Source organism: Dasypus novemcinctus, chromosome X (assembly GCF_030445035.2).
Source record: "Dasypus novemcinctus isolate mDasNov1 chromosome X, mDasNov1.1.hap2, whole genome shotgun sequence".
Lineage (NCBI taxonomy): Eukaryota > Metazoa > Chordata > Mammalia > Cingulata > Dasypodidae > Dasypus > Dasypus novemcinctus.
Window position 1 is genome coordinate 174,385,179 of NC_080704.1, and position 9,506 is coordinate 174,394,684.

The window sequence follows — 9,506 nt, forward strand, 5'->3', positions numbered from 1 at the left end:
AGTAGGTGGTTACAATGTCAGTGTTTGACAATGTCTTGCCGAGGAAATACAGTATTCCACCAACAGCATCTTCTCACAAGGAAGCCTGCTCCACACTGGGTTCTAAACTGAAGAGGTTCTGGGGTGGTCTTCAGCTGGATTCATTCACTTGGCATGGCAGAACAGTCAGAAACACTGAAGTGGAATAGAAAGGAAAAGAGGGTTTATTCCTTGGTGGAAGACCAGAAATATACAATTGTAAAACATCCTTCCCATCTTGAGTGATTCTAAAATTTCTTACAATCAGTGAGTTAATGAATAATTGGTTTGGGTGTGAAAATAAGTTCTTTCATTAACATACATTAAGGGTATGTACAAGGTGGGGTGGGTATCAAGCACGGATGAGTCAAAAAGTTACAATCATCAGTGATTAAGGTTCTGGGATACAAGTGTAAAGAGTATAGTCCAATCACAAGTTTTTCTATCTGAATATTAAACAGGAGGGTGAACTGTTTACCAGCACAATGGCAAGTATATAGAAGAATTAGACAAATTTTGAAAAAACAAAAATCAAAGATAATTTCAGTCTGAAATTACCATCACAATAGTAAGTAGACCCAAGGGTGATGCTAAGTTAAAAGGAAGCATAAACAGGTGTGAGATCACTTCAGAACGTCCATGATAATAACAGCTTTAGGGAGAGGAAGCAAGATGGTCGCTGAGTGAACTTGCCTTGAGGTTTCTCCTGGGAGGAAGCAGCTGGGTGCCATTGGAGTTTCTCCGGGACCAGGATTTTTGCAGGGCAGGAAGTGTCTGGACATCGATTTGGTGGGAAGGTAATGGAGAGGATTGGTCTATGGGATAGAGTTGGGGTTCTATTGCACGGAGGTGAGTCCTGCACACAGGTTGCTCCTTCCTTGGCGGGGGTGTGAAGCCCTGGAATCAGCGCTGCGGCAGCGCTTTTTGGAGGCTTTGCGGTGCTGGGGAATTCGTGAGTCCTGGGCGGGCTGTTGGGGGGTTGATGGGACGGGACACCTTTGTGGACCGATTTGGGGAGACAGACGGTGTTTTGTTGTGAAGCAGGGAATTTTTGATTGCGGACACAAGTAATAGCGCTTCCACCTGGAGCCCCGCCCCCACAAGCCCGGCTGCCAATCTGCAGTGGAATTAGATTGCTGGCAATAAAAGGACATAATTGGGAGGTTGCTATAGGGTGCGGCAAGGGAAGGGGATACGTCTGGAAGCCAACTGGGGAATATTTTGCGAAGCTTGGGAACTCCGGTTTTAGACTCTGTTGTCGGCATTACCGGCTGAAGCTCCACCCACGGACCTGGCTTCTGATCTGTGTCATTAAAATGACTGCAGAGTAGAGGCGCCCTCAGGTGGCCGTGCTGAGGTTTCACGGGGTGGGAGCTGTCCAAAAGCTGAATTGACGATATATCCACATAAATAAACCCAGTGAGTAAGTGAATTCCAGGGTTCAGACATAACATAGAGTTTGCAGATCTGACTTCCCCCATAAGGCTGGCACCCAGCTGCGGGGCTCCCTGAGGGCTGTGTTACACTGCGGTGCTCCTAGGCTCCCTGTTGACCAGATTTGAGGTTGCCAGGTCTGAGTCCCCAAAACTCTGGTGGCCCACACCCCAGAGATTCACACCTCTTGAGTCTTCAATATTTCAGACTTTCCATCCCTCAATCCACCATGCCCTTAGGTCCATCTGAGGTCCTTGAATGCCCTAGCCTTCAAAGTTTGTGTTTTTTCTTTTTTGTTTCATTTTGTTTTGTTTTTATTTTCATTTTATCTTATCTTTTACTTTTTTAAATGTCCTGATTGCTAATATTACATTATCTCCTAGTCTTTTCTCCCAGAGTATCCCCCAAAGTCTTTTTTTTTCCAGTTATTTAGGGTTTTTTTATTGTTGTAGTTGGTATTGAAATTGTGGTTCGTGTATATCTTTTTTTTTCCTTTCCCTACTTCTTGCTCACCCTTTTCCCTCCCCCTTTTTCTTTCTTCCTTTCTTCTCATCTTTTTTTTTCTCTGTTTTTTCTCTCTCTCTTGTCCCTCATTTCTACTTATTTAATTTTAACTTAATTATACAATAGGTGATGCAGGGAACACCTCACATTTGCTGGGTTTTCTCATCCTCCACTGCCTCATTTCTGTGTGAACTGATTTAGGCTACCTACACTATCCCCTTTCCCCTACATCTTGATATCCGCCATCATATACTGTCTCTCCTATATTCCACCTCCCATTCTTTGATCCACAAATTGTCTAACTCTTGATTTCTAATACCTTTGTTTTCTGTCTGTTATCCAATCTTGAAACTACTACCTTTCGTTTCTCTCTCCCTCTCCCATGAAAATACTAGCTTTTTAATTCACACCATATTCCTCCCATATTCAGTCGACTACCTCAATATAGGTACTATACCTACTGTTATAACTCTACTCAACTTACATGAATCTAATATCCATCCTCCCAGATCTCATATTGTTGCTCTGTTAACAGTTATCACCAATACTACTACACACTGTTTCCTTGCTTACACAATTGCCTTTCCCCAGCAATAATACTTTCCTTTAGAGTGAACTCAACCAGCAATAAGAAATTAGAATAAGAAGAACAAAGTGTCAAAGAGAAGATATAACACTTACGCAAAAACAACAGCTAATTAATCCCCAAGACTAGACAAAGAAGCTAAGGAACTGATTAAACCCATCAAGATAAAATGATGACCAGACAGCAACAAAAATTTACAAACCAAACCAGCAATAAGGAAAACATTGCTGAATCCAATCAACAAACTAAAAATCAGGAAGGGGAGCAGAACTTTTCAAAATAAATGAAAGATCTCAGAACATTTATCACTGACAAATTTAATGAAGTAAAGGAAGAGGTTAACAACATGAAGACAACACTTGGAGGGGAAATTGCAGACATACGCAAAAAGATAACAGGTATGATGGGAATGAACAACACAGTTCAAGAAATCAAAAATACACTTGCTGCAAATATCAGCAGACGAGAAGAGGCAGAGCAGAGAATTAGTGATGTGGAAGACAGTACATCGGAAATCAAACAGATAGTAGAATTGGTCAATATGAAGGTAGAAAAAATCCAGCTAGGACTTAGGGACCTGAATGATAATGCAAAACGCTCAAACATACGTATTACAGGCATTCCAGAAGGAGAAGAGAAGGGAAAGGGGTCAGAAGGAGTGATGCAGGAAATAATGGCTGAAAACTTCCCAAATCTACTGAAAGAGACAGATGTACATATCCAAGAAGCACAGCGCACTCCACTGGTCATAAACCCCAACAGGCCCACCCCAAGACAAATACTTGTCAAATTATCCAATACTCAAGACAAAGAGAAAATTCTAAAAGCAGCAAGAGAAAAGAAAACCATCACATACAAGGGAGGCTCCATAAGAATAAGTGCTGATTTCTCATCTGAAACCATGGAGGCAAGAAGGCAGTGGTATGATATAGTCAAGGTACTAAAGGGAAAAAATTTTGAACCAAGAATACTCTATCCAGCTAAACTAGCATTCAAAAATGATGGAGAGTTCAAAATATTCACAGACAAACAGAAACTGAAAGAGTATGCCAACAAGAAACTTCTCCTTCAAGAAATTCTAAAGGGAGTTCTGCAGAAAGAAAGGAAAAAACAGGACAGGCAGAGTTGGAGGAGAGTGTAAGAGCAAAAAAAAGACAAAAAGAGAAGGGGAAAAAAAAGCAAACAAAATATGACAAACAGAAGCCCAATCAAAATATGGCTAATACTAATAATTCCTTGAAAGTAATAACACTGAATGTCAATGCATTAAACTCACCTATCGAAAGATTCAGACTGGGACATTGGATAAGGAAATATGACCCATCTATATGCTGCCTACAAGAGACACATCTTAGACCCAGAGACTCATAGAGGTTGAAGGTGAAAGGCTGGAAAACAATCATACAAGCAAACAATAACAAAAAAAAATGCAGGAGTAGCTGTATTAATATCAGACAAAATAGACTTTAAATGTAAAACAATTGTGAAAGACAAAGAAGGACACTACATTTTAGAGAAAGGGACAATCAGTCAAGAAGATCGAACAATCATAAATATTTATGCTCCTAACAAGGGTGCCTCTAAATACGTGAGGCAAATGCTTGAAAAACTAAGTGAAACAATAGAGGCATCTACAATTATAGTGGGGGATTTTAATACACCACAATCAACTCTGGACAGAACATCTCAAAAGAGAATCACTAAAGAAACAAAACATTTGAACCGTATATTAGAGGAGCTGGATCTAATAGACATATACAGATCACTACACCCAAACACAGCAGGATATACATTTTTCTAAAAGTGTACATGGATCATTCTCCAAGATAGACCATATGCTAGACCACAAAGAAAGGCTGAATGAATTCAGAAAGATCAAAATCATACAAAACAATATCTCTGATCACGGTGGAGTGAAGCTGGAAATTTGCAAGGGACAGAGGCCCAGATTTCACACCAAGATAGGGAAATTAAACAGCACACTCTTAGAAAAACAGTGGGTCAAAGAGGAAATCTCAAAAGAAATCAATGACTACCTTGAAACAAATGATAATGATAACACAACATACCAAAATTTATGGGATGCAGCAAAAGCAGTACTGAGATGGAAATTTCTAGCCATAAATTCATATTCAAAAAAGAAGAAAGAGCAAAAATTGAAGAACTAACAGCTCATTTGAAGGAATTAGAAAAACAACAACAAAGTCACCCAACAGGAAGAAGAAGGAAGGAAATAACAAAGATAAGAGCAGAACTAAATGAAATAGAACATAAGAAAGCACTTGAAAAGATAAACAAGACTAAGAGCTGGTTTTTGACAAGATCAACAAAATTGACGAACCTTTAGGGAGACTAACAAAGAAAAAAAGAGAGAAGATGCAAATACACAAAATAAGAAATGAGAAAGGCGATATCACCACTGACCCCACAGTAATAAAGACTATCATAAGAGGATACTTTGAAAAACTATATTCCAACAAAAATAACCATTTAGAGGAAATGGACATATTCCTAGAAATACATAAGCAGCGCATATTGATGAAAGAAGAAATTGATGATCTTAACAAACCAATCACAACAAAGAGACAGAATCAGTCATTAAAAATATCCCAACTAAGAAGAGCCCAGGGCCAGACGGCTTCACAGGTGAATTCTACAAAACATTCTGGAAAGAACTAACACCTATCCTACTGAAATTATTCCAAAAAATTGAAACAGAAGGAACATTGCCGAACTCCTTCTATGATGCCAACATTACCCTAGTACCAAAGCCAAACAAACACACCACAAGAAAGGAAAATTACAGACCAATTTCTCTAATGAACTTAGATGCAAAAATACTTAACAAAATACTTGCTAATCGTATTCAACAACACATTAATCGAATTATACACCATGCCTAAGTGGGATTTATTCCAGGCATGCAAGGATGGTTCAACATAAGAAAATCAATCAATGTAATACACCATATAAACAGACTGAAGGAAAAAAATCACATGATTATATCTACAGATGCAGAAAAAGCATTTGACAAAATACATCACCCTTTCTTGATAAAAACACTCCAAAAGATCGGAATACACGGAAATTTTTTGAACATGATAAGGAGTATATATGAAAAACCTACAGCCAACATTGTTTACAATGGAGAAATCCTAAAATCCTTCCCTCTAAACTCAGGAACAAGACAAGGATGCCCATTGTCTCCACTCCTATTTATAATTCTCTTAGAAGTACTTGCTCGAGCACTGAGGCAAGAACCAGATATAAAAGGCATTCAAATTGGAAAAGAACAAGTCAAAATTTCATTATTTGCAGATGACATGATACTATGCATAGAAAACCCTGAGAGATCTACAACAAAGTTTCTAGAACTCATGAATGAGTTTAGTAAAGTCGCAGGTTATAAGATCAATGCGCAAAAATCAGTAACATTTCTGTACACCAATAATCAGCAAGATCAGGAGGAAATCAAGAAACAAATACCATTCACAATAGTAAATTTAAAAAAACCAAATCTTTAGGAATAAATTTAACTAAAGAGGTAAAAAACTTATACACCAAGAACTAAACAAGACTGTTCAAGGAAATCAAAGAAGACCTAAATAAATGGAAGAATATTCCTTGTTCATGGATAGGAAGACTGAATATTATTAAGATGTCTATCCTACCAAAACTGATCTACACATTCAATGCAATCCCAATACAAATCAACACAGCCTTCTTTAAGGAACTAGAAAAACTAACTATGAAATTTATTTGCAAAGGAAAGAAGCCCCGAATAGCCAAAGACATATTGAAAAAGAAAAACGAAATTGGAGGAATTACACTACCTGACTTCAAAACATACTACAAAGCTACAGTAGTGATAAAAGCATGGTATTGGCATAAGGAGAGACACATAGACCCATGGAATCGAATTGAAAGTTCTGATATAGAACCTCACATATATAGCCATATAATATTTGATAAAGCCACCAAACCCTCTCAACTGGGACAGAATGGCCTATTCAACAAGTGGTGCCTGGAGAACTGGATAGCCATATGTAGAAGAATGAAAGAGGATTACCATCTCACACCTTATACAAAGATCAACTCAAGATGGATCAAAGACCTAAATATAAGAGCCAAGACCATAAAGACCTTGGAAAGCAGTGTAGGGAAACATCTACAGGACCTTGTAAAAGGAAATGACTTCATGAATATCATACCAAAAGCACGAGCAGCAAAAGAACTAATAGATAAATGGGATTCCTCAAAATTAAAGCCTTCTGCACCTCAAAGGAGTTTGTCAAGAAAGTAAAAAGGGAACCCACATAATGGGAGAAAATATTTGGCAACCATATATCTCATAAGAGACTTATAACTTGCATATATAAAGAACTCATATATCTTGAAAACAAAAAGATAAACAACCCATTTAAAAAATGGGAAAAAGATTTAAACAGACACTTCTCCAAAGAAGAAATACAAATGACTAAAAAGCACATGAAAAAACTCTCCAAATCTCTAGCTATCAGGGAAATGCAAATCAAAACTACAATGAGATACCATCTTACTCCCATAAGATTGGCAGCTATGAAAAAAACAGAAGAATACAAATGCTGGAGAGGATATGAAGAAAGGGGAACACTCATCCACTGCTGGTGGGAATGCAGAAGGATCCAACCATTCTGGAGGACAGTTTGGCGGTTTCTCAAAGAACTAACCATAGATTTGCCATATGACCCAGCAATACCATTGCTGGGTATATATCCAGCAGAACTGAAAACAAAGACACAAACTGATATATGTACATCAATGTTCATAGCAACATTGTTCACTATCACCAAAAGTTGGAATCAACCCAAATGCCCATCAACAGATGAGTGGATCAATAAAATGTGGTATATACACACAATGGAATACTACTCGGCTGTAAGAACAAATACGCTACAAACACACGTGATAACATGGATGAATCTTGAGAACCTTATGTTGAGTGAAGCAACCCAGGCATTGAAGGACAAATACTACATGACCTCAATGACATGAAATAAGCAAACTGCCTCAGAGAGTGAGAGACTGGAAGATAGGCTTACAGGTAATCAGGGGGTGGAGGAAGGATGTGAGTCGACGTCTACAGGGGTGGAATTTATGATGAGCTGGCGGTAAGTATGAACACAAAGAAGAGATAAAATGGGGGTAAGGGGTTGCCGTTGGGTGGAGCTTTGCGGGTTTCCGGGGTGCTGGGGATGGGTGGATGGGTAATATTGCCAAAAAGTAGGGGGAGGGAGGGTCAACATACGAACATAGGAGAGTGTCAGGTGTTGGTTGAGAGTAAAATGCAGAGAAAATCGAATCAAGATATAATTACGAGGGTTACCTGTTTAGGATGCTCAGAGGGGATGGTCTGATGCGGGACGGGCTCCTGCTGAATATCTGAATGCTCATTTTGCCAGGGTGGGTTGTACCATTGGGTAGAGACCCAAGTAGTGAGAGTGGGGTGGACCCACATCCTGGGGAGGACTAATGCCATCAAATAGAGGGAACTGTATCTCTCCAGAGAAATGGTAGCTCCCAGCGCATTAGGGCACTTGAGCAAGTTAGGCCCTGAAATGGACGTTGCACCTCGGGGAAATGGAAGTTGGCTGTCACTGTGGGCCCCAAGGGGAGGGGAAATTGGATGTTAAATGTGTGGAACCAAGGTAAAGGTGGGGTAAGAGAGGAGTTTCGCGAGAGTACACAAGGATGGATATAAAACATGTAATATTACACCAAAAACATATAGGGGATGACAGACTAATAATGTAAACCATAATGTACAACATAGGATAACTAAAAATTTAGAAAACTGTATAACCTAAAGTATGGACCACAATGTAAGCACAGATGTCACCTTGTTTGAAAGCTATTGTCTCAGAGTCTGTACATCAGTTTAAGTAAATATGATATGAATAAGTTATAAGAATATCGCTGTGGAAGGGAAAAGGTTTTATGGTAGATGTGTGGGAATAATGTATATTGTATATATGAATTACTGTGATCTAGGACTCTTGTGAGGAGAAACGCAATAATTAGGAAAAAAGAAAAGAAAAAGATAGGATGTAGAATTTTTCCAAATCAACATGTAGTCTATATCTAACCTTTAACCTCATCGCTATATTCCATTTTCCTAGTAAGGGAACCTGACATTATATTGGGCTTCTCTTTTCAGGAAGTTTTGGATCACTGAGTGGTTCAACAATGGCAGTGGAGGAATACTGGTATAGGATACTTCTGACAGGTGATATATGGCTGACAGGGAGCTATACAGTGCATATGTCCAGGGTGCATGGTAATGTTTGGATACACTAATAGTGGCAACAATTAAAAACTACAGCTGGGGGGGTACTGGGTTCCTGGCCGGGGGTGCTCTGGCGTGGTCCCTAGGGGAGCAGCAGCAGTCCCCCAGGAGCAACGGTAAGGACCAGGAAGGAATGAGGGTCCAACAGTGAGACCATGAAACTAATGACTATGCTTGTGAGCCTATATGCCTGAAATGAGAACAAGGCCTAGAGCAGCACTGTGCCTAGGAATTTCCTCCAGACAGCCTTCATGTTACTCAAATGTGGCCAATCTTGAGGCCAAACTCAGCATGTAAATGCAATGCCTTCCCCCCAGCGTGGGACATGACACCTGGGGATGAGCCTTCCTGCCACCAAGGGATCACTACCAAGTACCAACTGATGATGCAACTAGAAAATGACCTTAAATTAAAGGTTCAATTTGGATCAGCAGAATATCCCTGTCTACATATAATAACATGACTTTAAAATGCTGTTTGACCTAATATAAGGGGGAAATGGAAAGGACAAATGAGTTTATATGGCTATGAGTCTCTAAAAAAGAGTCTGGAAGTTGTCAGAAGGATTGCCCTTATGCACAACTGAGCAGAGTCTAAAAGACAGATAAAGTAGATACAACCCCAGGTATTGGTTCCTTT